At 47.9% G+C, this 26,263-nt stretch overlaps 1 long non-coding RNA gene across 3 annotated transcripts in view; it reads left to right on the plus strand.

Annotated features, from left to right (window-relative positions):
* LOC146789540 (uncharacterized) overlaps positions 1–26,263 on the plus strand; it is a 132,171-nt gene that overhangs the window by 69,805 nt on the left and 36,103 nt on the right. For all 3 annotated transcript variants that reach the window (XR_014970115.1, XR_014970116.1, XR_014970117.1), the window contains exon 3: positions 11,140–11,191. This is a non-coding gene — a long non-coding RNA (uncharacterized LOC146789540). The remainder of the gene's footprint in view (positions 1–11,139; positions 11,192–26,263) is intronic.

The following is a 26,263-nucleotide window of genomic DNA, read 5'->3' on the forward strand; positions in this document are numbered from 1 at the left end:
CTAATATTGGCCATTCCGTTCATTGTGAGACAGTCGGTAATTACTTCCCTATTTAAGGTTGTCTCCTCTGTCACCCAGACCTTATGCCACAGTAAAAGAGGGGAGATGTTAACAATGTCACTAATGTAGGGAAGGCCTACTTCTATATGGGTCATGTAAGTTGATGAAAATTTGGAGACTTCTAGTAAGTGGCAGATAACCTGATTCTCACAGCTTTGTAGCGTCTGCACATTTTCTATCCCCCAGAGCCCTGCCCCATAGGTGGCTGAGGAGACAACTTTGGCCTTATAGATTTGTATTAGTTCCATAGCGGGCTTCCCCCCAATTTTTGCAGAAAAATTGTTCAGGGCTCCCGCAGAACGTAAAAAGGCTAATTTCCTTGTTGCTATTGCCGGCTTCCAGCTCCCCCTCCTATCAAAAGTCACACCTAAATAACAAAATTTCTGAGTGGTTTCAATTTTTTGGGCGTCCAGATAAATAGAACAAGGTGCACTTCTAAGGCCCCTGCCACAGACCATGTTGTAAGATTTAGAAGTGTTCACCTTTAATTCCCTATCCCTCATAAAGGAGGTAAATTGAACCACCGCCCGCTGTAGACCTATCCTAGTACGCGACATAATTGCCGCGTCGTCAGCATAGAGTAATAGGGGCACTGAGGTACCCTTTATGGCGGGGTAGTCATATTGAAAATTACTTAGGTGTTCTCCAATAGAGTTAATGTAAATGGTACACAACAGGGGAGCCAATATGCACCCCTGTCTGACCCCCCGCGAGATAGGGAATTTATCTGAGCATTCCCCCAGACGTCCGAATCTGACCCTTGCCCCTGCGTCCCTGTAAAGTTCACAAATAAACGTGATGATTTGGGCATCAAGGCCCAAAGAAGAGAGTGTGTTCCAGAGGAATTCATGATTCACACAATCGAACGCTGAGCTTAGGTCAATGAAGGAAATATATAACTTTTCGCTCTTCGCTTGAGTGTACTTTGCAATAATTAAGGCCAGGTTCAAGCACTGCTCAACCGTTCCCTTGCCCGTCCTAAAACCATATTGTAAGTTAGAGATGGCCTGATTTTCAGTCTCCCAGCTCTGCATCCGGTTTAGGATAATCCTACCGGCCACCTTCATCAGTGCATCCAGGAGAGAGATTGGCCTGTAACAATTTGGGTCTTTCTGTCACCCTTCTTGAATATTGGCACGACAGTAGCGTCAGGCCAAGATGCCACAAATCCCTGTTGGTTAGACTTGTTTAAAACATTGGTAAGTAAGGGTGCCCATAAATCCATCTCTGCCTTATAGACGTCGATTGGGACACCGTCGGGACCCGGAGCCTTACCGGGTGGACTGTCCTTAATAGCTTTAATGACCTCTTGGAGGCTGAAAGTAATATTCAACGGAAAAGCATTTCGCTCGCCTGGTCCGCCGGGGTCCATCAAACTGAGAGTTAGCGAAGGAGGACAGTGCTCTACAGTCGAACTATTATAGAACTGCTTAAAATGGTTCACCCAGGTGTCCCCTGGGATAGCCACATCTAAGATATCTTCCGCTCTGCTTTGCAGGTAAGGGGCATTTACCACTTTCCAAAATAATGTACTATCGCGTTGTAGCGAGGCCTCACGTAAGGCCGCCCACGCCTCCCGCTTAAGGGTGGCTTTTCTCGTTTTAATGGTCAATTTGTAAGCTCCTCTAGCTTGACGGATTAGGTCTTGGTTTTTTGGTTTAGTCTGTAGGGCCTTTTTGAGAGAAGTCAAAGCTTTGGTGCATTTATTATCAAACCAACCCTGTGGGCGCTTAGCTGTTTGCCTATGTTCTCTAAATAAAAGATCTTTTACTGTCCGTTGGATATTAGAAAAGGCAGCCACGACTTTATCAGGCTCCATGTCAGCTGTTAAACATACGTGAATATCCTCAAGAGACGTCGAAACCAAGCTCTTGAGGAAGCCAGCTGGCTCAACTTGATCCCATTTGACAACATACCCATTTACAGCACCGAGATTAACCTTGGGGGCATAATTAGGGTTCTTCTTGGGTTGACTACATTCTCCCATTGTTTTTACAGAGAATGATATGGGGTAATGATCTCCGAAGAGAGCCTTTCCAGTCTCCCAGAGGGTTATGCAGCCAGCATGGGCCGGGGACATTAAGGTAAAATCTATGGTGGAGTTACACCCTCGCCCATTGAAAGTTGGTTGAAACGGGACGATCGGGCTGCACAGTTCGTTTACAAAGGATGAATTCAAATAGAACATCATGTTATTTAAGGAGTTGCCTAATTTTGAGTGGGTGAAATGGGTAGGGCAGTCTTCCCCATAATCTGCTAGGCTGCACAAACCAGTTGCAGAAAGGGGGCAGACAGTGCAATTAAAGTCACCTACCCAGATTAACACCTTCTCACCTACAAGATTGTCTATTAAAGATATTATGCTATTTAGAAAGTTGTGAAGAACGTGCTCTGTATGGATAGATGGTACGTTATTATAAAAATTAATTAAAATTACATTGACAGAGCGGGGCCCTTTAAAGACCAGGACCTGATAAAACTCTGCGTTAAGACACTTGTTGACCCTGAGTTCCGCAGTTGTAGCCACATAAGTACAAAGGCCTCCTTTATTCCTGCCCTGCTTACTAATAAGTGCGGGCGAATGAAAGGTTTGGAATCCTATAATGTGGATTTCCTCGGTCGTCCAGGTTTCCTGCAAACAGGCTATGGTATGTTTATTAATAACATCCAGCCATGCTTGCTGGTGGACCTTTTTACTCAAACCTGCCACGTTCCACGTAATCAGGCTGTAAGATGAAAAACTCGGCCTAACTTCCGTGGTTGCTACACTGGAGCTTATACTAAAGCTAATATCGCTGGGTAAATGTTGTGTCGTTAATAGCTGAGGAGTCAGAATGGAGGAAGAAAGCCTACATTCCCTATTGGTTGTGCTAGCACCGTCAAGCGCCTGTGTCCTTATTACCCCAGTCCCCTCTGTTACGCCAAATATAACTGGGTTGTTTAAATCCGGTGTATTGACATTGTCCAAAATAGACTTTGGGTTAATGGGGTCAATCAATGTTAGTGGTCAATCGACCATTTCTAGGCCGCTGAATCGGTTATGTGTGGGAATACCGGACCAAGGAACCCAGCGAGTGCGCTCATGGTTTACCGCCCTCAACGTATGTGTCCCACCCCAACTGTCCCAGTCTCTACCCAGGTGTCGATGCCCCACCGTTTTCCAAGAATTGTCATATTGGGGATGGCAGGGACCCATTGTCTGCCTGTGGCTGTCATGGTCGAAATAGCGGGGACCCATCGGTTGCCAAGATGGCTCTTGGATGTTTGACAACCTTGGTGGATAAAAGAAGGAAAGCCGTTTGATGCTTATTCCTCCACTTTCACATGATTTTTCCCATGCACAAATATGGTCGACTGCTCTAGGATCATCAAAGGTTACCACGATGCAGTCGCCTGGCAGTGATTTCCGGCCTTGGCCCACCCAGGTGGTTCTACGTACCATAAGGATCCTGTAGGACCTTGTCGGTGGGACAGGGCAATTAGTGTTGAGCCAGAATTGCACTTTATTCTTTAGGGACCATGTGGGTTCTGAATTATAATCCAAGAGTTCAGGGACACCTGTCATTACTGCCACAAGGGGGTAGGCTTCCGGGGGCAAGTCAACAGGAAGTCTGGGCAGTTGATCTACCCTCGTACCACCTGTGTCAGAAACTGAGGGTGCCGTTTTTGAAGCTATCAACGGCCAGGCCGAATTTGTTGAGGCTTGAGCATTTTGTACCATTGTTTTTTGGGGCAAGGTACTTGCCACTGTTGAGGTGGCGGTGTTTTTAGGGGCGGGTTTTACTGGACTATTAATTTTTGAGTTAGTAGATGGAATTAATTTTTGTAATGGGGCAGTAGGAGTAGAAATACGATTTTGTGGGGGTGCTGATTTGGCTGGATTCTGAATCTGGTTTTTTGCTCGTGGAATTTGTGTCCCTGATACCTGCTTAGTCTTATGCAGATTTAAAAGATTGGTCAATTTATTTTCTATTTTCGTTAACCTAAGATCTATTGGGGTGAGTAGTGATTTCAATAGATCCGCTATACTGTTTAATGACATCTGTAAGTTATCAGACCCGAGTGGGTCTCCACCACTAGGGACATCAGTCAATGAGGCCACAAAGATGGGGTCGGAACTATCGTGTGCTGAGCGATGTAGTATCGCAGAGTGAACTACTTGTACCTTTCTCGAGTGTAAGTTCTCAGTTGAACTAGGCCTAGAAACTGATCTATTAAAAACTGGTGTATTGGGAACTAGGGAAGGCTGGTTTATGTCTATCTTCCTTTTCCTCACAGCACCCTCCCTCCTCCCTCTATCTCTTCTTGTTTCGTCTGGTGTAACTTGCGAGGATAGCTGTGGGGATTGCGGGAGGAGGTCGGGGGATTTTTCCAGATCTGTGCTGGTCTGTAGGTCTGATAGCGGAGATGCAGATAAATCCACCATGCTTGGTAAGCTACGCCTACCTTCATTCAGTGACCTAGATTCAGGAGCAATAACTAGCTCAGGGGATCTTACACTCGCTAGAGTACCCAAGGAAGATCTCTTGGCGCGTGCAAGGTCTAAAGACACCCTACCCTCCATAAGGCTGATACTCTGATCAATAAAAGAGTTTGCCTTAATGATAAAATCGTCCATTGGTCCTAGGAGGTTACCCACCCCTCCCGCTGCCTTTTTTTTCCTGCCTCTTGTTAGCACCATTGTATCAGTGGGATAAATGGCTTGCCGATGAATATATAAAGGGGCAGGTGTACGAACCCCAGGGAGGTCCGGCGAGACAGGACAGATAAAGGGGGGGTGGCCAGGTCCCGGCCTCCACCGTCCTCGAACGGCCTCAAACGGCCCGCCCTTTGCCCGGGCTTAGCCCCGGGCGCTCCCCCGCGCGCTCCCGCGCAGCGGGGAGGGATGGCAAAAATATAGTTAGAGTGACGCGCAGGGGGCGGGGCTGAGAGGGAGAGCGGGCCAGGTGTTTTCAATCGGCCAGGCAGGGACTCCTGGGACACGGAGTCCCTGCTGAAACGCTCGCAGCCCTACCCAGTTCCCCAGAGCACCACAAGCCTCACGGACACAGCGCAGTTCTCCCCAAGGTAATCCTGGTGAAGCGGGACCCGCGAAGCGGGTCCGGCGAACAGTTGATATTAAAGGCAGGTCCCCAGTAGGCAGAGAGCAAAGAACAGCAGCAGGGCTTCCTCTTCAGCAAAGCGTCCCAGTGAGGAAAGGCAGGCAAAATCCTTTTCACACACCGTGTGCAGGGGGCGGGGCCGAGAGGGAGAGCGGGCCAGGTGTTTTCAATCGGCCAGGCAGGGACTCCTGGGACACGGAGTCCCTGCTGAAACGCTCGCAGCCCTACCCAGTTCCCCAGAGCACCACAAGCCTCATGGACACAGCGCAGTTCTCCCCAAGGTAATGCTGGTGAAGCGGGACCCGCGAAGTGGGTCCGGCGAACAGTTGATATTAAAGGCAGGTCCCCAGTAGGCAGAGAGCAAAGAACAGCAGCAGGGCTTCCTCTTCAGCAAAGCGTCCCAGTGAGGAAAGGCAGGCAAAATCCTTTTCACACACCGTGTGCAGGGGGCGGGGCTGAGAGGGAGAGCGGGCCAGGTGTTTTCAATCGGCCAGGCTGGGACTCCTGGGACACGGAGTCCCTGCTGAAACGCTCGCAGCCCTACCCAGTTCCCCAGAGTACCACAAGCCTCACGGACACAGCGCAGTTCTCCCCAAGGTAATGCTGGTGAAGCGGGACCCGCGAAGCGGGTCCGGCGAACAGTTGATATTAAAGGCAGGTCCCCAGTAGGCAGAGAGCAAAGAACAGCAGCAGGGCTTCCTCTTCAGCAAAGCGTCCCAGTGAGGAAAGGCAGGCAAAATCCTTTTCACACACCGTGTGCAGGGGGCGGGGCTGAGAGGGAGAGCGGGCCAGGTGTTTTCAATCGGCCAGGCAGGGACTCCTGGGACACGGAGTCCCTGCTGAAACGCTCGCAGCCCTACCCAGTTCCCCAGAGCACCACAAGCCTCACGGACACAGCGCAGTTCTCCCCAAGGTAATTCTGGTGAAGCGGGACCCGCAAAGCGTGTCCGGCGAACAGTTGATATTAAAGGCAGGTCCCCAGTAGGCAGAGAGCAAAGAACAGCAGCAGGGCTTCCTCTTCAGCAAAGCGTCCCCATGTAGAATCTTTATTTGGTAAGAGTACAAGTAAAACACCTCCAGCTTACGCTTCAGCTTCACAGCTTTTAACTCCAACTCATTCAAAGCATAACATTCCACCCATATATGGTGGATTATACATTCCATTGTAAAGTGAATGCATCGCTACACATACCCATGCCAACAATTGATTAATTAAATGTACGCAACTACTATCCCAGAGCAACACAACCCGGAGGCACGACACCGGCAGGGTAATCACCTTGTGCGTGATAATATCTGTAAATGTGATGACAGTGAAACTAAGTTAAATTTCTCAAGCGTTACCACGCTGAGCGTCAATCCGCTCCTCATGCTTATAATGATCTAATGAACTATATTTATCTAGCCTACACTCAGAACTCCTAAAAAACAGAGACAGAGCATGGTCAGCCCCATACGGCATCCGCTCAGCTAACTAACGTCCCAAATGAATATAGTGCAGGAGAAGCCTCCGACTTGTCAGTTGTGACCCAAAACTGTAAAAAAAGGTGATATGTGGTCACACATACACATTACCACTACGAGCATAAGTACTGTAAATACCAAGTTAGGGGAGCATAAACACCACTTACTGCTCCTCCATTACAAATGCTAAACACAACCGTATCCAGCCACGTGTGGCTCCTACTCCGAAAACCAGTGCTCAAACGCTTGAAAGCTTCGTCAACTACACACGGTGTCAGGAAAAAGTGAATCAACTAGCGTTAAGCGAGACGTGTGTGTTTAAATAAACATGCTACCGGCGAATACTATGAGGGAAGGGGACAGCCCTCCTCCGTGTTCAGAGAAATAAAAAGACTGAAAAAGAGGCATCACAAAGGTTGAGAGGAAACTAATGGCAAGACATATGTTGAAGTACAAAACTCCAAAGCAATGTCACCTGACCCAAACACCAAAATTGCTCAAATCGAGTGATGTGTCTACTATTGGCAAGTGGACAAGAAACACGTTATGAAAACATGGGTTAAAATAAACAAGCAACAGCAAATTGTATATGGTAAAAATATGCTGTAAGACAGTTGGTGCACAAAGGGAAACGGAAATGCTACAAGAAAAGTGTAACAAGAACAAATGAGTACCATCATGAGCAAAATGATAACACAGGCAACTGACATGGTATACAAAATATTGTACAAATGAAACTGTGTGTCACATGTTTACAACTTCATTAGCAGTGTATTGAGCATCAAATAAATAAAAGAAAACATACAGAGTGAAAATGTCCCTTTGAGCAATTAATACGTATACGATCAGATCATGAACCACACTGAAGGTATAGATACTCCTGTATGAACACTGTATGGTGCCCGTATAGTGCATTGTGCCAAAGAACCCCAGACTAAAAAACAACCCTTGATCCATTAAAACATGATACTCATACGGTTTCCCGATGATAATACAAGTAATGATCAATGACCATTCTGCATGGAGCATATTGCAAGAATGCAATAACAGCAGGGTATACAATGTAAAGTATGCTTTTAGAATGTAAGCATTTTCTTACTTGAGCCATTCAGTGCCTGCTGCCTGTCTCTGTTCAGTCTGGGCTGGGTGACAGCTGGGCTTTTTGTATTCCCTCTAGACAGCCACACACAAAGGGAGCTTAGGTGTGACCTTTTTGGGTCTTCCTGGGAGGAGGGGAGAGAGGAGCTGGACACAGCCTCACACTTATACCTGAATATGCTGTGTCCTGTCCATACACAAATGGCTGCCTACCCTCCTGTAGTGAGTCTGGAGCCAAGGCAGAATGGGTTGACTTTTGCTTTGTGTACTTCAGAGATGCTTGTTTGTCTCCTCCCCCACTTCATAGGCACACCTGGGTATAAGTACTGGACCTCAGACACCATGACTTCAGTGCACTTCTGGACCTGTGACCACTCTGCCAGGAAAAACTGCTGTGCTGCTAAAGGACTGACACTCTACTGGACTGCTGTTTGCTTGGCTGCTGTCTTCTTGTGTTGCTCTGCTGCTCTCTCTTGCCTGTATGAGAAGCACTGGACCTACATCACTCAAACCAAGTGACTCCAAGGGCTAGGTAACTGGTCTCCTGATCTGAAGTATCAGGGACATAAAAGAATTTCAACCAACCTGCTTCAATGCTTGGACTCAACAGCCTGTGAGTCTGACCTGCCAAGTGTTTCCACCCCAGTCCTGGACCCTTGGAAGTGAGCCTAGGTGTTTGCACCAGCAGAACCAATGAATCATCTGCAGTGGGAGCAGAATCAACGCATCGCAGCTGTTGCGGGGACAGAATCGATGCATCGCAGTTGGAACCAGCGCATCGTTTCCGGAACCGCTGCTTTGGAACCAACGCATCGCCAACACTGCTTGGAGAAGATCAACAAATCACCTCTACTGCGTGGAGATACCCGGTGAATCGCCTTCGGGACTGTTGCATTGCTGCCGTTGCGTAGAGAAAATTCACACATTACCCCAACTGCGTGGGAAACATGACGCATCGCTTGACTGCACCTGCATCTTCGACGGCGTAAACCAGAAATTAAGGCAATTTTGTTCAGCAGGCCTCACTGGGTCCTTCTATCCGGCCTGTGCTCCATCGTGGTCGGCCTGAACTCTTGACTTTGTCCTGGTCTGATACAACCAGATACCTTATTTAGGTGCCTTCTGCTTCTAAGCACTATTTTACAGCTCATTTTTAAAAGTTCATATCTCAACTTCTACTTATTGGATTTTTGTCTTCTTTTATTTATTAAAATATATTCTATTTTTCTAAACTGGTGTGGATTCTTTTTGTGTAATGTTTTCACTGTTTTACTGTTTGAAGTGTTACACTACCTTACAGATTCACAATACATTCATGGCATCCGGAATACTGGAATAACCTCTGACAGCACAGCATGTCTGCTAATTGAACTTTGCAGGGCTTATAAAGCATACACCCTCTTGCTCTATCAGAAGCGAGGATAGAAAATCCTGGAGCGATACGTATGCTCAGGATGAACGTCCACTGCATTCCATGTCCCCAAGTAAGTCTCCCCTCAATCCTCCAATGCTCCAAAATAGCCTTCCCTATCTTACTCATTTCTTTGCTTCCCTCTCAGCCGGCCTGCTAGATCAAACCATAACTTAACCTCTACTGTTCTGTGAAAGTAGAAGAAGTGATTTTTTAATTTAACGGGGCAGTAAGGTGGGTTATGCAGGGAGTCAGTTCTACATGAATAGGGCAGCAGTTAACTAAGTTTGGTTCAACTCTAAAGAGGTTTTAGTTGTATATGCGTATCTAGCAAGTATGTGTATCCAGACATTGAGAAATGTTGCTCCTAGAAAAAGGCTGCTACTGGGAGTACTTTGACTGCTTGAAATGTTGGGACAACATGTTAAAAAGGTGAGTATATTTAGATTAATAACACAAGCATGTGCCCTCATCTCCATTGGGATCACCAGTCTGTGTTTGAAAGTGAGCCGGAAAACTGGTCAATGCAATTAGTTCTAGTTTCTTGTGCTAGGTGAACCTTCCAGAATAAATGATTTGACAAATACGCTAAGTCAACAACAGAACGGCCATCTTTACAGCATCGCAAGCTGTGCCTATTTAAAGTAAGGCTTCTGACCTGGTGGTCTCGGGTAGGAAAAAACAGCCAGTGTTTCCCACTCAGGGAAAAATGGTCATTGATCGTTTATTTTTTCTAAACCTCTGCTTTTGCGGTTTGTTTCTGAAAAAAAATAAGGCTGTCTAGAAGCTCTATTTTATCAGGGGGTGAGTGGGTTTTGAACAGGTTTTGCTTGAGCTGAAGCACTTGCAGTGAAAAAGCAATGGGACTCTTTAAATATGTCAGGTGAGTTGAGGTAGAGGTGATGAAGGTGGTGTTACCATCATACAAGCTGTTGTCCACTCTCCTGCCATACTTTTTTCTCAGGCAATGAGGTAAGCATAAGGAAACACAGGGAATCAAAAGGAACCCAGGGGCAACTGCCAGTTTGTCCTTCCCCAGCTCAACCTGTAGCTGTCTGAAATTATTAATTGGACACTCCTCATTGGCTCTGACTTCCCACCAACTCCTCCAGTCTGAAGAATGCTGACCTTCTCAAGCCAGTAGGATGTATTCATCTGAACATCTGAAATACTCTGCGGCTCCCACTATAAAATTTCTATGAGCAGGACTTCATGTTGCTGTTAATTTACGCTCTAGACCGATCCTAAGACATCATATTAGCCTTGCTGTTGCATTTGTGAGGAAGATGAGCCAAATTGCTGCCTTGAAAGAAGAGGAGCTGTCCACATACATTGAAAAAAACACAATAGCACTAAGAGAACTAAGGATAGTCAATGTCGAGGATGACTCTAGAAAGAGACTGTCCAGAATCCACAAGAAACTGCAACATTGCAAAAAATGCCCAAAACGAATGGCATTTACATCATCTGAGGGCTGAGAAGTTGAAGAAGTTATCAAAGTATGACACCTTTTGTACTGCTTAATGCTCCTATATTTGTGTGAGAATGTATCAACATACCCAAACGTAAGTGTCAGGTCCACACTCGATTCAATGCACAGGAGCAGAATGTCGCAAGTTCCCAATGCCTCACTAGGGTTCTTCAGCAACACGCATGTAGTAGCATGTATGCCAAACAAATCCCAGGGGGAAAGGGGATGCGACAGAGAAGAGACAGTCACACTGCTTTTGATCTTTTCCTCTGCTTCTGACTCTTTCCTTCTTGTCTTCTTCAAGTTCTTTTAGACTGAAAGATAAATGACACTTGTTAATTCTGTACCCTATCTTCTATTCTTCCTATCTAACTTATTCTAAGCTTGTATACCTACCCCGTCTTGGTGTGACCATTGCTTCTCTTCTATTTGTATCTTTTCTTGCTTCCGTGTGCTGTAAGTAAAGGTTATATGTGTTTATTCTTGGTTGTTGTTCTCCCTTTCTTATATTATTCTACTGTTTTCTCTTGCAGCTTTCTCACCTATTCTGGAATCAGCAGGGGCGTATATATGGATTCTGTGTAGGTAGGTATTTATTATATTATAGTCTTGCTTCACCTTACTTGTTGTAGTCATAAGACTATATTTGTTTGTACTAAATTCTTCCTTGGTTTTATTATCTCCAATAATATTTTGTTAATTGGATTTCTCAACTCTTTCCTTTGACTCTTCTACCAGCCGGTATGTTTACTCAGTATTAATTCTCACAGTATGATTCTTTAAAGTATTTAGTAGTCTACTGCGCGCTGAAAGGGTTAGCGCTAAACCTGTGCTGACTCTGCTTTTCTCTCTCTCAGAAAAACTATTGCGGTTCGACAGAGCTCAAGCTCTATGCCTAACAGTGTTCTCTAATGAATGCGCATGACCGCACACGCGACACTTTTAAATTTCTACTCGCGCATGCCCTCCAAATACTTCACACTGAACAGTCTTACCGCGCACTACGGACGTCTCCACAGGAATTCCGGACTTGCCCAAATTCAAGGTTTGTGATGCGCGACGAAGATTTCCCTATCTAACTTTCGCAGTGCATCTCAGAAACATTGTTGGAGGGAAGATTTATTACGGGCCAAGGAAGCTAGGGGCGGTACTCAGAGCCCCGGGAGCCCCCACAGAACTGAGCAGGAGAGTGAGTCAGGGACAAAAGGGGCACCTTAATTTGAGCCGGGGTGCCTAGGAACGCTTGCTCCAAAAATGAAGAAAACAGACATATAAGACATAAAATTGGAGGCAGAATACAATGGCAGTTTAATGAGAAGATGCAACTTCAAAGAAACCGCAGAATAGAGGCATAAAGTACAAAATACAGAATCCAGATAATCATTCAGCTGTCATGATATTCTCTGTTTCTCAATTAATGTACGGTCAGAGAGAGAGAGAGAGAACACATCTATAATTGCATCATGAGAAACAAGTTACACCAAGGAAAATGTTACCTAGGAACACTGACGTTTACTCTTAGAGCAAGCATTCCTGCAATTACAATGCAAACAGTTTAAATGCAAAAGTGAAGAATACAATGTTTAAACATACCATGACATTTCATATAAGTAAAATAAAACAAGATACTGCAAGCAAAGCAGAGCAAGACATTTTAAGCAAAGGACGACAAGAGCTCCTAGCTCTTGGGGAAAACCTGCACAGCCTGTTACCTACATACAGACGGCGAGGTAGTCCGTCGATATCTGTGGGTGCTCCCTTTTATATCATTTTGTGAGCTCCTTTGCACGCTACATCTACCTACGTATGCTACCCAAAAAGCTTCGTCTGCAGATTTTACCAGACATTTCGTCATTTACCCACTTAATGCTGACAATGGACTGGGTGAAAAGGTCAGTCTCTCAGGCCAATCGCTTATCGTAAGTTTCATAGAGCAAGCAGAAAATAATGGGTATTGTACGGGAATTCAATATATTCATGTATAAAATCTCCTCTGTTCTTTAACTTGATGCTCTGCGGTTGCCACTTCCTTAAAAAACGTGAACCTGCCCAGGAAGCAAGTGCCAGTCCAGGATGCAGCCTACTGTATGTCGACAGCTTCAGGGGGATGTTGAACTCTGATACAGTGAACTGAGCACACGGGTAGGGTGGGGGCTACTAGTTTGGAGCAGAAGGCCTCGCAGAAAGAGAAGCTGAATATGATTTGGATCAGACCTGCCTTCAGACTGCTATACAGTAAAATGACAGAACTATGGTCAATTTAACAAAGGCCTATATTTTGAATAGAAGGGCCTACACAGGGGTTTTATGCTGGCTAAGTGGGAGGGATGTCTTAGGACAAATATATGGTAACACAGGACCCACTGGTCAATTTAATACGGCCTACAAATTAGGCTGGCAGGGCAAGGACAAGGGTCTCATACTTCAGGTGTGGACAGAACGGTCCAGGGGCCCCCTATGATACAAAATCTACCCTCTCTCATTCCCTCCTCTTGTTCATATTATGAACAACATCTTCTCTCCTCCTCAGTTCTCTGGTGAAGTGCTCCACAGCACGGGCGCTTCACCTGGATCTTCGTGATTGAGAGCGAGCACTAGAGCGCTAACCTGCTGACCTAACTGTTGACTCTTGGCGGCCATCTTGGAATCTGTATTTGCCAGTAATTTGCATTGCCCCTTAGCCTTCTTGATTCTTCCACTAGTTTTAACCACTACGGCGTTCACTGACGGTCTTTTCCTGACAAGATGTCTGACAGTCCTGACAGTAGGAAAGAAAAGTAAGGTGCCATTCTCATTCAGTTTACATACTTTTTTGCTTGGGTCAGATTTTCACACTGATTCTGAAACCATTTAATCATAGTTCTATGATGCAAGTTTCTAGAGAATTCAGATATGACGTTCTGGAAGACTGTAAGCCTAACAATAGGGATCCTGCCCTATTAAAGATAGAAGACAACTACTTCAGTGGGTGCCTGTATTTCTGCCAGTGGCTCACCACAAGAAAATTTAAACTGTGACCAGTCATAACCAAGAAACTGGCTTCTAAGGGGTCTATTCACAAACTGCATTTTTGAAGTATGTTTAGTAGTACTACAACAGCACTTTTCACATACTGCAAAATGTTATAAACAAAACTACATGCGGAAATCTATGCCCCCATAGTTTCCAACATTTCTGTGCAGAGAACCTCACATTTACAGCTACTTTTAATAGTAAATGAGGAACACAGAGGCGTGGCGGGCAAATGTCTACTAGTAAATGTGAGGGGTTTGGGGAGGAGGGGTTAAAGAAAGACTATGGAGGGGTTTAGGGATGTGTTTGACTTACACAGCCAAGATGGAGGACGTACTCTAATGAGGCTCTGCTATGCAACCCCATTTATTCGCCTTAAATCCTACATATCGCCTGTCAACATTGAATTAGACTCTGATTGTCATCCTTCCTGTCATTAATAGACCTATTTCTTCCTCCCCCACTACGCCGTGGTTGCCAGATGTGAGTGAAGATGCTATCACACTACTGGGCCTGATGTCGGGACTTGAGACCTCAGACAGCACTGCCCCCTCGTGCGGGGACCCCGTAGTGCCCTGAGCCCATGCGTGCTGTTCACCCTTCTGCCGCTTGCACCCTGGAGTCCCCGACCCACGTTTGGGAGATAGCATGGGGAACTATCACTGTGGGGGCTGCTCTCACATTAATGAGATTGCAGCTTCACTAGATCCCTGTACAAACTATGTTTATCGGGGTGGGCACCTGAGATAGCACTGCCTCCACAGAAGCGCTTACCTTCACCGCCTGCTCTGCTGAGACGACCGGCTCGACTTGCCTTGACGAGGCTGTTTCTGAAAGAGGCCTAATTATGGGGACACTGCAGCTGGCCTGACTGCCTCGCTACCTGGCAAAGCTTGCACTGCAGACCCTGTACTACACACACACTAGCTGGGAGATTTGGAAACATAGGGCCCCTTCCTTGTTCCTCCCACCACTGCATCCCTCCAAAATCAATACAGAACACTGCCATTGACAACTGGGGGATTGCAGTGTAGATCTGGTAGAGCAGACTGCAGGAGAAGATGCTGCACTCAGACTTTGCTCCTTGGTATCTCCGTAGTCATTCCCCTACCTGTGCTACTTCAGTCCACTGGGAGCTATTCTTCTGTTGGACTCCTACGTGGTCCTTCAGCGACCCACTTATCGGCCCTGTGTGGCTGAGGTCGAGGGGCATTTGTTTGGGATCCCACAGGGAGCACCGTGCCTCACAGGAACCTTGATTGTACTGCTTCTGTACTTCATTGATCACCTTCTCCCTTGCCTATACATGACGGGTTCGACCCGCTTGACACACATGCAGGGCTGCTGGGGGACCCATCCTCAATCCCATGCCTGTCCCTCAATTGAGCACTTTTGCTGAAGGGAATCACAGACTAAAGACACCATTAAACACTTCGTGCTGCGGTGCCCCATTGCACTCAAAGGTGCTAGCAAGCGGGCCCCTCCACACAGTACCATGAAACAGGAGTCATGATTTGCTCTGGCTGTGCCTCCATTGTATCACACCTTCACTGGCCCTATAACCCCAGGCTCCCCGTATCCTGTGTGGCGGCTACTCTTAAGCAACACACACTGGACTGCTCCTGCTGCAACGTCTATGGGGGTCTGCAGGCATTGGCAAGTGGACCCACTGGTGTAATGACTTGGAATTTGCCTCCTAGAATCCGCACATATATCGAAGCACCATGGGTCGACTAAGCTCGGGCACGCAGAACACTCCTTTGCACCCATCTGTTATTACGGACATGGCAGCTAGTGGACCGACACTTTGGATCTCTCCAGCCATGCCCTCATCCATTGGGCACAAGCTGGACATCATCTTGGAGGCCGCTGAGAGAACCTGTGTCTAGAAAGCAAGATTCATCATGTGGTGGCAGACCTCATACTGCTGCACGCGGACCACCGCAAACTAGCTGACAAGGTCCATTCATGGAAAAAACTCTTTCCGAACTTTAATTGAAGTCCCAAGAAGTGAAATTATTATTATAGGTACTAGATGATCAAACTCACACACTGGAGTGCCGGGCAGAAGATGTAGAGGGCCGCGCCAGGAGAAACAATGTCCACGTGGTTGGCCTCCTGAAGGGCGTAGAGGGGCAAAACAGAGCTGTCTGTGTGTACCACTTGCTGCATGACATACTTACTCCACATGACCTCTCGCAGTTCTTCTCAATTGAAGGGGCACTTCGCGCCCGACATGTAAACCCCCACCAAGCTCCAATCGCAGACCACTGCTGTTCTGTCTACTTCATTACTGTGACCGAGCCTCCATCTCACAAGAAAAGTGGAAACTTCGAGACATTACTGTCGATAACTCCTGCATCATGTTTTTCCCAGACTACACCATGATGATGCCATTGCAAAGGAAGTCTTTCTTGGCTGTCATACGTCACCTCCACGACTTGGACTTACGATATTCACCTGTTTGGTGCATGCCTACGTATTGTCGCTGAGTTGACAACACACTTTTTCAAATCCCGGGAGAAGCCTTGGATTGGTTGGATTCAACTGGCCATGCAAATCCTCCCCAATCTATACCAGAGACAATGGTACCTTGCGTCATTTCTGGAGGTCACCGCCGTGGACGCCGACACCAACCACATCGCTTCCCTCTCCCCAAAGTTGTCCCCAACCTAGAGCAAGTAATCTTAGAAAGGCTCTGAGCTTTACAGATACTGACCGCGATCCGTGAGGCTAAGCTTGGCTCAGAACTGATGGCTTCACCTAGTCCCTGAGCGATGACTGTTCCTCAGTTACATGGTCTTCTAGGATTCACTCAGCGGTCCCTCCCCCCGATGTGAAACTGCAGATGGCTGATGACATTATCTGAACTGCACTTTGGAGAACGCTTTGCAGCTTGACTGACAGACTTGAAATATCTGTTGCTTAGTGTTGATTCACCTGTGTTTCTTCTACCCTCTCTTTCTTTACAGCTGGCATGAGGTTTAACTGTTTCTGGGTTTCCCTGTCATGTTTTGATAACACAATGTAGTTGCTTTGGACCATGCCATGATGTCCTGACAGGGTGCTGCTCACTCACCCTAGTCAATGCACGCACCTCCTTATCACATGGGGTGCCCCATCTTTGATTGCTGCGCCTTCCCTCCTTTACTGTTTGCATTGCCGTTTTAGATTCACTCAGTTCGGGTGGACACAAGTTGTCACTCTGCTCTGATGGTATTCATTGCTCTTTCTTGGTTTTTCCTCTCAGTTGGACTTTTCTGTTCTTTGGAGCCCGACCCCATTGCTCACACCCACATGATGTAAGCATTGTCTATGGGTTGGCCTCCCACCCTGTGTGTGGTGGCTGACCATTACACTTTCCTCCATCAAATACATGACCCAAACTAACATTATCACCTGGAATGTGGTGGAAATGCACACCCCCTTGCGCTAATACGTTGTCTACTCATATCTCAATTATCATTCAACCCACATAGTGCTATTGCTAGAAATGCACTTAACACTCACTGAAGCAGCAAAGCTCCATAGACAGTGGGGCGGCCCGGTATTTGCCACCAACTTCTCCTACTATGCCTGGGGCATACCGATATGAGTCAACCCAGGGGTCTCCTTGTTGTGGACGACATTGTTGTAGACACAAAGGAAGGCTATGTATTTGTAAAGGGCTGTCTAGACTGTCGCCATAGCCTCAAAGGCACTATATATACACCTAAGTCTGAACAAGTCTCGTTCCTTCACAGCCTATCTGATACCATCTTCCGCTGGAGTGCGGTCCCATGGGCAATTTCAGTTACGGCTTGTGGCTTATAGTGGGCAATTTCAATTACGTCTTGAGCCCTGATCTTGATCATTCATTCCCTCCACTGCTTCGCACAGCCACGACCTCCAATGCCCAGTCACTACACGATTGGCTTCAACACTGGCAGCTAGTTCACATTTCGCATTTATGCAATGCAAACGGAAAAGTGTACTTCTTTTTCTGTTTGCCGCACCACCTACACGTCAGGATAGTCTGGTTGGTTGGTACACCTAACTTTCTTCCCTCTGCCACACACATCTATTATTTAGGCCACACCCACTCTGATCATAACCCCCAATATTTACAACTCACATGGGACACAGGCCACCCTACCATTCCCACTTGGTGATTACAAACAGCAGCTTTAGAAGAACCTCCCCTTCGCGCCTCTATTGGCACAGCTCTTGAGGATTATTTTTAGAAAAACAGTGACACAGCAATTACCAGATTGATCGAGCGGGCGCGTTTAAGGTGGCCATCACAATCCATTGTTTAGGGATCAACTGAAATAATACGCAGACAGCTCGACAAAGACATCTCCTAAACAGAACGTAAACTCCTAGATCATGAAAACAAAATGTGCAACCCGGCGAACTCTTGCCACCTGGCAACGGCACACTGCGAACACACTTCGCTACTGGAGAGACTGCGCTGTCTTAACTATGCTGCTCATTCAGCTCACACCCATGTCACAGCTGATAGATCTGTCTCGTTGCAGTCGTGGTTGATATGCCAAGATCAACTGAGGCACCCCATCATGGCGCTGCGCTCTGCGGCTGACGTTCTGCTCTACACTAAGCGCAGCATACACAACAAGCTGATATGGAACTATACCTCGTTATACCAGTCAGTGTCTAATGCCAACCCCCGAGACATTGGTTCTTTCCTCGCCACTGTGCCCCTGCTCTGTATCATGCAAGGCCAACGGATGGAACTTAATGACCCCATTACACTTTTTGAAATACAAGAAGCAATGCACGTCCTTGTCACAGGCAGGACCCTGGGCCCGGATGGCCTGCCTGCTAAATTCTACAAAGCTTACGCCCCACTTCTTGCCTCTTTACATACAAACACAGCACGAGGAATCCCTATCAGCCTCTGGTCTCTCTGCCTCCCTCCGCGAAGTTCATTTCCTTCTCCAAGCTAGATAGTGATCCTCCCACTCTGGACTTGAACAGACCCTTTACTATACTTAATATTGACTATAAAGTGCTGCCCAAAATCCTTGCGACCTGGCTAGCGCCCTTATTCCCAGCAGTGGTCCACCTAGAGCAGAATGGGTTTCTCTCGGCCTGTAACACCTCTCTAAACCTACGGCATTTCTTTTGTGTCCTAAAGTACTCTCCGTGCCAGTGGCCTTAAGCTGAATGTCTGGTACTGGCCCTATAGAAGGCCTTCAACTCCCTGGAGTGGACCTTCTTGTTTGAAATACTCCTGCTCTATGGTATAAGGGAATAGTTTTCTTATCTTGGTAAATTGCTATATACCCAGTCACTAGCCAGGGTCCAAAAGTGCTTTCTTATCCCAGTCTGTTCGCACACACAGAGGAACCCATCAGGATTGCCCGCTCTCCCCACTCCCTGGCAATAGAGTCACTTGCAATTGCTATTCGGGAGCAGGGCGAGGACTGGGGCTTTGCCCTGGGTGACAGAATCCGCTTCATCTCTCTTTATGCCGATGACTTGCTCCTTTACCTTAGAGATGTGCACTTGATTCTCAACACGGTCGATCTGATGCTCAAATCGCTTTGCTGATCCCTCTGGCTTAAATGTCAATTGGGCTAAATCTTGCCTGTTTCCCTTCACACCTGCCCTGCCAAAATCAGACTTTACTCTAAATGGGGTACCAATAACTAACTTGGCAACCCTCTACTTTCTGGTATCTAGGCGTCTGGGTATATCACTCACCAACAGACCTATCTGATGGCATATCTCATATGTGCTGCCACATCCCTAAGGACTCGGATGGCCTTTTGGCAAACACTACCACTATCGGTGGCGGGGCGAATAGCCCTCCTTAAGATGGTTGTCCTCCCCCACCTTCTCTATTCATCCATTATTTTGCTAATCTCCCCCTTCACATCCCAACCCTGTTTTCTGATGGATACATCTGCCAGAGGATTCCTCACCATGTGAATATCCCCTGCGCCAGCAACATTCGGAAACTTTTGTAGCAGTCCACGCTGATGAGGTCGAAGACGACGTCACAGAGACACGCCTCTGCTCGCGACTCCGATGACGTCACCGGCTCCATAAGAAGACCTCATCGGCGTGATGACGTCAGTTCCCTTTTTTCCGCGCCGTCGACGCCAATGGATTTCGGGTCTCTCTCTCTGTAGCTGTACTTGATACTTTGTTTTCTGCTGGTTTCTTTCTCTCTCTTCTTCAGCTGAAATGTCGACGAAGAAGTCTGGTTTTAAACCTTGTCGGGAATGTGGAAAGCACATGTCGATAACGGATCCGCATGAAGACAGCGTTTGGTGTCTATCATCGGACCACGATGTTGAAGGATGTTCTTGCTGTCGCAAGATGAGCTCCAAGGCTCTTAAGGAGAGGGAAGCAAAATTGTTCATTGCCAAGATGAAGAAGGAAAAAAGAGGCCGGAGAAGGTCGAGGTCGGCGTCGAAGTCGACTTCGGGGCATGCTTCTAAGTCCAAGAAGCACAAGAAAAAGAAGAGGCATGGATCTCGACATCACTCGAATAGGGATGCGACTCCGAGATCGACATCGTCCTCCTGACTCCGTAAGGACTTTGTATCTTCTTCTCCTGTTCCTGATTCACCTATTGGCCTGTCGTCACCTGTGGCTTCCCCGAAGCATGCTCCGGCACCGGCTCCATCTCCGACGCCGGCTTCGTCTCCGGTTCCGATCGAGGAGCTTCCAGCTCCGGGTGAGCTTTCGGCTCTGCTGATTCCACCGTCGGCGCCGGTCGGCCCGAGTCTGGTGATGCCTCAGCCTGAGCCTTATCCATCGATTCCAGGCCCAGGTAAGGATCCTACGCATTATCTTAATGCCATGTATGGAGTCTTCTCCAGAGCCATGTACCCCTCTGGTGCACTTTTGGGTCCTATGGGTCCTATGGCCTTCAGTTTGGGAGTTCCCCAAGCCTATCCTCAGGCTCCCTTCATGCCATTTTTTCCGGCGACGCCGTCTTGGCATCTACCGGCGCCAAGGACATCGACGCCGCTCCCTTCTTCACCGGCGCCGACTCGACCTCGTTCGACGCCGGCTGTTCCTTTGGATCCACGCTCGACGCCGGCTCCGGCGCCATTGGATTCGGTCACGGCGACTCCTGCAGTGAGGATCAGGTCTAGGAGGGAGGCCCAAAGGGTACTGGATGAACAAAGGTACCTGATGGATGAAGTAAAAGAAGGTGAGCTGATGGAGTCGGACGATGTGTTTGATGATTTGAAGGAGGCTAATGGCCTGGATTTATCGCCTGAATGGGAGATTACTCCTCCTGCTGATGCCCCTTCAAAGGATGTGGCTCCAAACCACGCTGTTATTAAAAAGGCGGCTGAACTTTTAGATCTGCAGTTGCCCTCTGCAGAGTTTAAGCCTAACATCCTGACAGAGGTTCTGCACTCTCCTTCTACTGCATCGGAACCTTTGCTCCCTTTTAATGACGCCATTATAGAACCAGTAATTGAGGTATGGCGTAAGCCCTTCTCTGCTCCTGCAGTTTCTAAAGTTATTGCTAGGTGGTATAGGGCGGCTCCAGGGGACCCAGACTTTTTAACATCTCATCCATCTCCGGAGAGTCTGGTGGTTCAGGCTGCCTGTTCCCGAAAATCTACAGGTGCTTTTCCCCAAGTCCCGAGTGACAGGGATGCGAAGAAATTGGACCAGTCGGCCAAGAAGGTCTTCTCTTCTGCCAGTATGGCCTTAAAATCGACGAATGCCACCTGTCTTTTGGGCCGATATATCCATGCTCTTATGGATTCAGCAAAGCAGTTAGCACCAAAGCTGTCGGAAGAGGATAGGATGAGCTTTAATGAGGTCCTTTCGGATACCCAAGCGGCTGCACGTCATGTAATCCAAAGTGGCTTGGATACAGCTGACTCGGTAGCAAGAATCATGGGATCTTCTGTTGCCACGAGGAGGAGTGCGTGGCTCGAGTCTTCAGAGTTCTCCCCTGATGTCCAGTCAACGCTCTTGGACTTGCCTTTTGATGGCTCCGGACTTTTTGGCAAAAAAGCGGATGCTGCGCTTGAAAGATTTAAGGAGAGTAAGGCCACGGCTAAATCTTTGGGCCTTCAAACTCAGCCAAGGGGTTCATTCAAGAGATACAGTGGTTTTGGAAGGTCTACCTTTCGTTCTTACAGACAGCCCCAGCAGCAACAGCAGCAAAACACACTGTAAAGGAGCTGCAGAGGCAGAGTCAGAGGTCGCACTCGAGGTTGACTGCTCTCCTCCTCCTCAGCCCCTCCCACCACTGCAAAGCAGCCCTAGATCTACCATTCTGGATCATGCTGGTCCTGTGGGGGGGCGGCTTACCCATTTTCTACAAGGTTGGGAATCGGTTACTACAGACCTTTGGGTTCAAGATCTTGTAGAAAATGGGTACGCCCTTCCCTTTCGGGAATTCCCTCCAAATTACCCTCCTTGTCAAGGTGCTTGCTCGAAGGACCACCTTCTTCTCCTGCAGGAGGAAGTCCTGACATTACCGTAAAAAGGTGCGATAGAGGTGGTTCCAGAGCAGGAAAGGGGTCAGGGATGTTACTCCCGGTATTTCCTGATTCCGAAAAAGGAAGGCAGATTGCGTCCAATATTGGACCTCAGGATCTTGAATCTTTTTCTGAAGCAGGAGAAGTTCAAGATGCTCACCCTTGCGCAGGTTCTTCAAGCTCTGTATCAGGAGGACTGGATGGTGTCGATCAATTTGCAGGATGCATATTTCCACATCCCCATCCTGAAGTCGCACAGGAAGTATCTCCGGTTTACGGTAGGGTCGCAACATTATCAGTTTGCGGTCCTTTTGTTGGTCTTACTACTGCACCTCGAGTCTTCACGAAGGTGATGGGAGTGGTGGCAGCCCATCTCAGAAGGTCGCGGATTTCAGTTTTCCCCTATCTGGACGACTGGCTGATCAAAGCAGTGCCGCCAAAGAAAGTGCTTCATCATCTGCAGGTTACAACTCAGCTGTTGTACAATTTGGGTTTTTCGATAAACGTGCCCAAATCTCACCTGGTACCCTCTCAGCGCAACCTGTTCATAGGGGCAGTACTGAACACTACTGTGTGTCGAGCATTCCCTCCTCCTTAAAGGATTCTCGACATACAGGAAATGATACCCCTGTTTTACAATGGAGCGGTCGTTCCAATCCTGAAGGTCCTTCGTCTGCTCGGTCTGTTCGCCTCCTGCATTCTGTTGGTCAACCGTGCACGCTGGCACATGAGGGCACTCCAGTGGTGCCTCCACAGGCAGTGGTATCAGCACAAGGGAGATCTCAGGGAGTCTGTGAGGATCTCCAGAGAAGCTACAGCAGATCTATCTTGGTGGAGTGTGGAGGGCAATCTGTCTCAAGGAAAGCCCTTTCATCTACCTCCATCGGTGGCCACAGTGATAACGGATGCATCCACTTTAGGGTGGGATGCTCATCTGGGGGATCTGGAGATCAAGGGTCTTTGGTCTCCAGAAGAAAGGTTGCTTCACATCAACCTTCTAGAATTACGGGCGATACGTTTGGCGCTCAAGGCCTTCCTTCCCTTCGCGGTCAGTCGGTTCAGGTCCTGACGGACAACACTACCGCAATGTGGTATGTCAACAAGCAGGGAGGAGTGGGGTCTCATTGTCTTTGCAGAGAGGCTCTGCGTCTCTGGTCCTGGGCTCAGGATCATCAGATTTGTCTGATGGCAAATCATCTGGCCGGGGTTCTTAACGTACGTGCAGACAGTCTCAGTCGGCAGTTCTCCGCCGACCACGAGTGGAGGCTTCATCCGGATGTGGTTTGTCACATCTTCCGGATGTGGGGAACTCCTCGGGTGGACCTGTTTGCCACTCACGAGAATGCTCACTGCCCGTCTTTCTGCAGTCTCCAGTATCCGATGCAGGGAGCATTGGGAGACGCGTTTCAGTTGAGTTGGGGCACTCCACTCCTTTACGCGTTTCCTCCCATACCCTTGATTCCTCGAGTTCTGAGGAAGATTCGCCAAGACCGGGCCCAAGTCATATTGATCGTCCCGGATTGGCCAAGAAGGGTGTGGTATACAGATCTTCTCCACCTCTCCTCGTGCCCTCCTATCCGTCTCCGTCTGAGGGCAGACCTCCTCTCGCAGTCGGAGGGGCAGGTTCTACACCCCCACCTCCAGAGCTTACACCTTCATGCCTGGAGATTGAACGGGGCAACCTGAATTCTTTTTTCTCTCCCGTCAGCTGTGGTAGATGCCATTTTGTCTGCCAGACGTCATTCCACCAAATCTATCTATTCCTATAGGTGGTCTAAATTTGTGCTCTGGTGTGGGGAGAAGTCAATTGATCCTTTGAGGGCTCGTTTATCTGATATTCTTCAGTTTGCCCTTTCTCTTGCTCAGCAAGGTTTTGCTATAGCCACTGTAAAGGGATATCTTTCAGCCTTGTCCGCATTCCTTTGTTTGCCGGATCAACCATCATTGTTTAAATCGCCTATTGTTTTACGGTTTCTGAAAGGCCTTACAAACAAGTTTTCTCCAACTCCTTTTATTGTGCCTCAATGGGACTTAGATCTTGTCTTAACTTATCTGATGGGTTCTCCCTTCGAGCCCTTACACAAGTGTCCCTTGAGACTGTTGTCTTTCAAGACGGTTTTCCTCATTGCGATCACCTTGGCAAGAAGGGTAAGTGAGCTTCAAGCTCTAAGTTCAAAACCCCCGTTCTTGACCATTCATGCTGAAAGAATGGTACTCAGGACCAGGGCTGCTTTTCTGCCAAAGTTGGTAACTCCTTTCCATCTGGGGCAATCCAATACCCTTCCTACCTTTTATCCTCCCCCTCACCCTTCCAAGGAGGAGGAGCGGCTTCACCGCTTGGACCCTAAGAGGGCGGTGAGCTTCTACCTTGGCAGGACTAAGGACTTTCGAGTTGATGACCAGCTCTTCGTGGGCTTTGTTGGCTGGAGGAAAGGCAGAGCGGTGCACAAGCGCACCCTTTCCAGATGGATTGTCTTGTGCATCAAGATATGCTACTCTTTGGCCGGTAAGGAACCTCCAGAGGGTTTAAGAGCTCATTCTACTAGGGCTAAGTCTTCCACGTCTGCTTTGTCTAGAGGTGTTCCTGTGGAGGATATTTGTAGGGCGGCAACTTGGGCCTCCCTCCACACCTTCGCGAAGCATTACTGCTTAGATACCGAGGTGAGGAGGGACAGACATTTTGCTTGTTCCGTCCTTCAGGACTTTCTGGTATAGAAGGGTGGACACCCTCCTCCGGAAGTGGGACTGCTTTGGGAATCTTTTCACAAGGTGAGGAATCCACTGGCAGATGTATCCATCAGAAGAATAAGTTACTTACCTTCGGTAACGCTTTTTCTGGTGGATACAGTATCTGCCTGTGGATTCCTCACTGACCCACCCTCCTCCCCGTTGATCACCCTTGTATACCTACAATTTTAATGATGGTGTTTCAAAATGTATTTGTTACTGTCAAAGACATTGTGTTATTTCTTTTGCCTTCCTATTTATTCTCCACACTGTGTGTGCTGCTTTGTATATTATGTACTGTGTATACTGTGTATATATTGCTGTCAGTCCGTCCGTGTGCCTCGAAGGCACGGGAAAAAGGGCGGAACTGACGTCATCATGCTGACGAGGTCTTCTTATGGAGCCGGTGACGTCAGCGGAGTCGCGAGCGGAGCCGTGTCTCTGTGACGTCGTCTTCGACCTCATCGGCGTGGACTGCTACAAAAGTTTCCGAATGTTGCTGGTGCAGGGGATATTCACAAGGTGAGGAATCCACAGGCAGATACTGTATCCTCCAGAAAAAGCGTTACCGAAGGTAAGTAACTTGTTCTTTTTGTTCATTTGAGAAACTAATGTGGGAATTCATATGGAAAGATTCTCGCTGATGGGTAGCGCTTTCAAAGCTTTACTTGCCCATAGACTAGGGAGGGATCACTGTACCGAACCTCGAACAGTACTACCTTGCTTCCCACTACCAATTGGTGGCTAAATGGCTGGCAGGCTTGCAGCTGGCTGACACTGCAACAATGCTGCCCACCTGGAACTTACCCAGCACTCTTCAATAGTTCCACCCATGCACCCGGGCATCAACACCTGACTCTCTGCTTCTGGGAGTGGCATACCGCTGCTTTCGCCGATGTCTTTACCTCACATGATTATCGATTCCCTATGCACTAGCAATAGCCTTGCTCGGTACGCCCAGGGGCCACAGCATCGCTTCCTTGGCAGCACTAACTGCCTGGCACGCAGCCGGCCTTCATACTCTAAGGGAACTTTACCTCGACAGTACCCTATTCCCATATGAGACCTTGATGGACAACAATGGCTTTCCCCTGGTCATTTCCTTTTACACCCCTCACTGATTATGACACTAGCGAACACATGGGGCGACATGGCACAAGAGCACTTCCTGACACACCTCACTATACAGTGCCTTCATGTGATGGGACCGGGCTGTCACCTAATGCATTGGTTTGCGGATTCGTTGCGAACCCAAACTGCACTGCAGCTCAAGCCCCTGCGCTGTCATTAGGCAGAAGACCTGGCTTGCCCCTGCACAAACCAGGGGTGGGTCAACTTATTGGAAAGCCCAGTTCATATTCCATGCAATGCTCATTTCTGACTTAGCCACTTTTACATCATACACAGGGGTACCTTACCCTCGCCAAAATAAGCCGCTATTTCCACCACA

Source organism: Triturus cristatus, chromosome 10, assembly GCF_964204655.1.
Source record: "Triturus cristatus chromosome 10, aTriCri1.1, whole genome shotgun sequence".
NCBI classification, from domain to species: domain Eukaryota; kingdom Metazoa; phylum Chordata; class Amphibia; order Caudata; family Salamandridae; genus Triturus; species Triturus cristatus.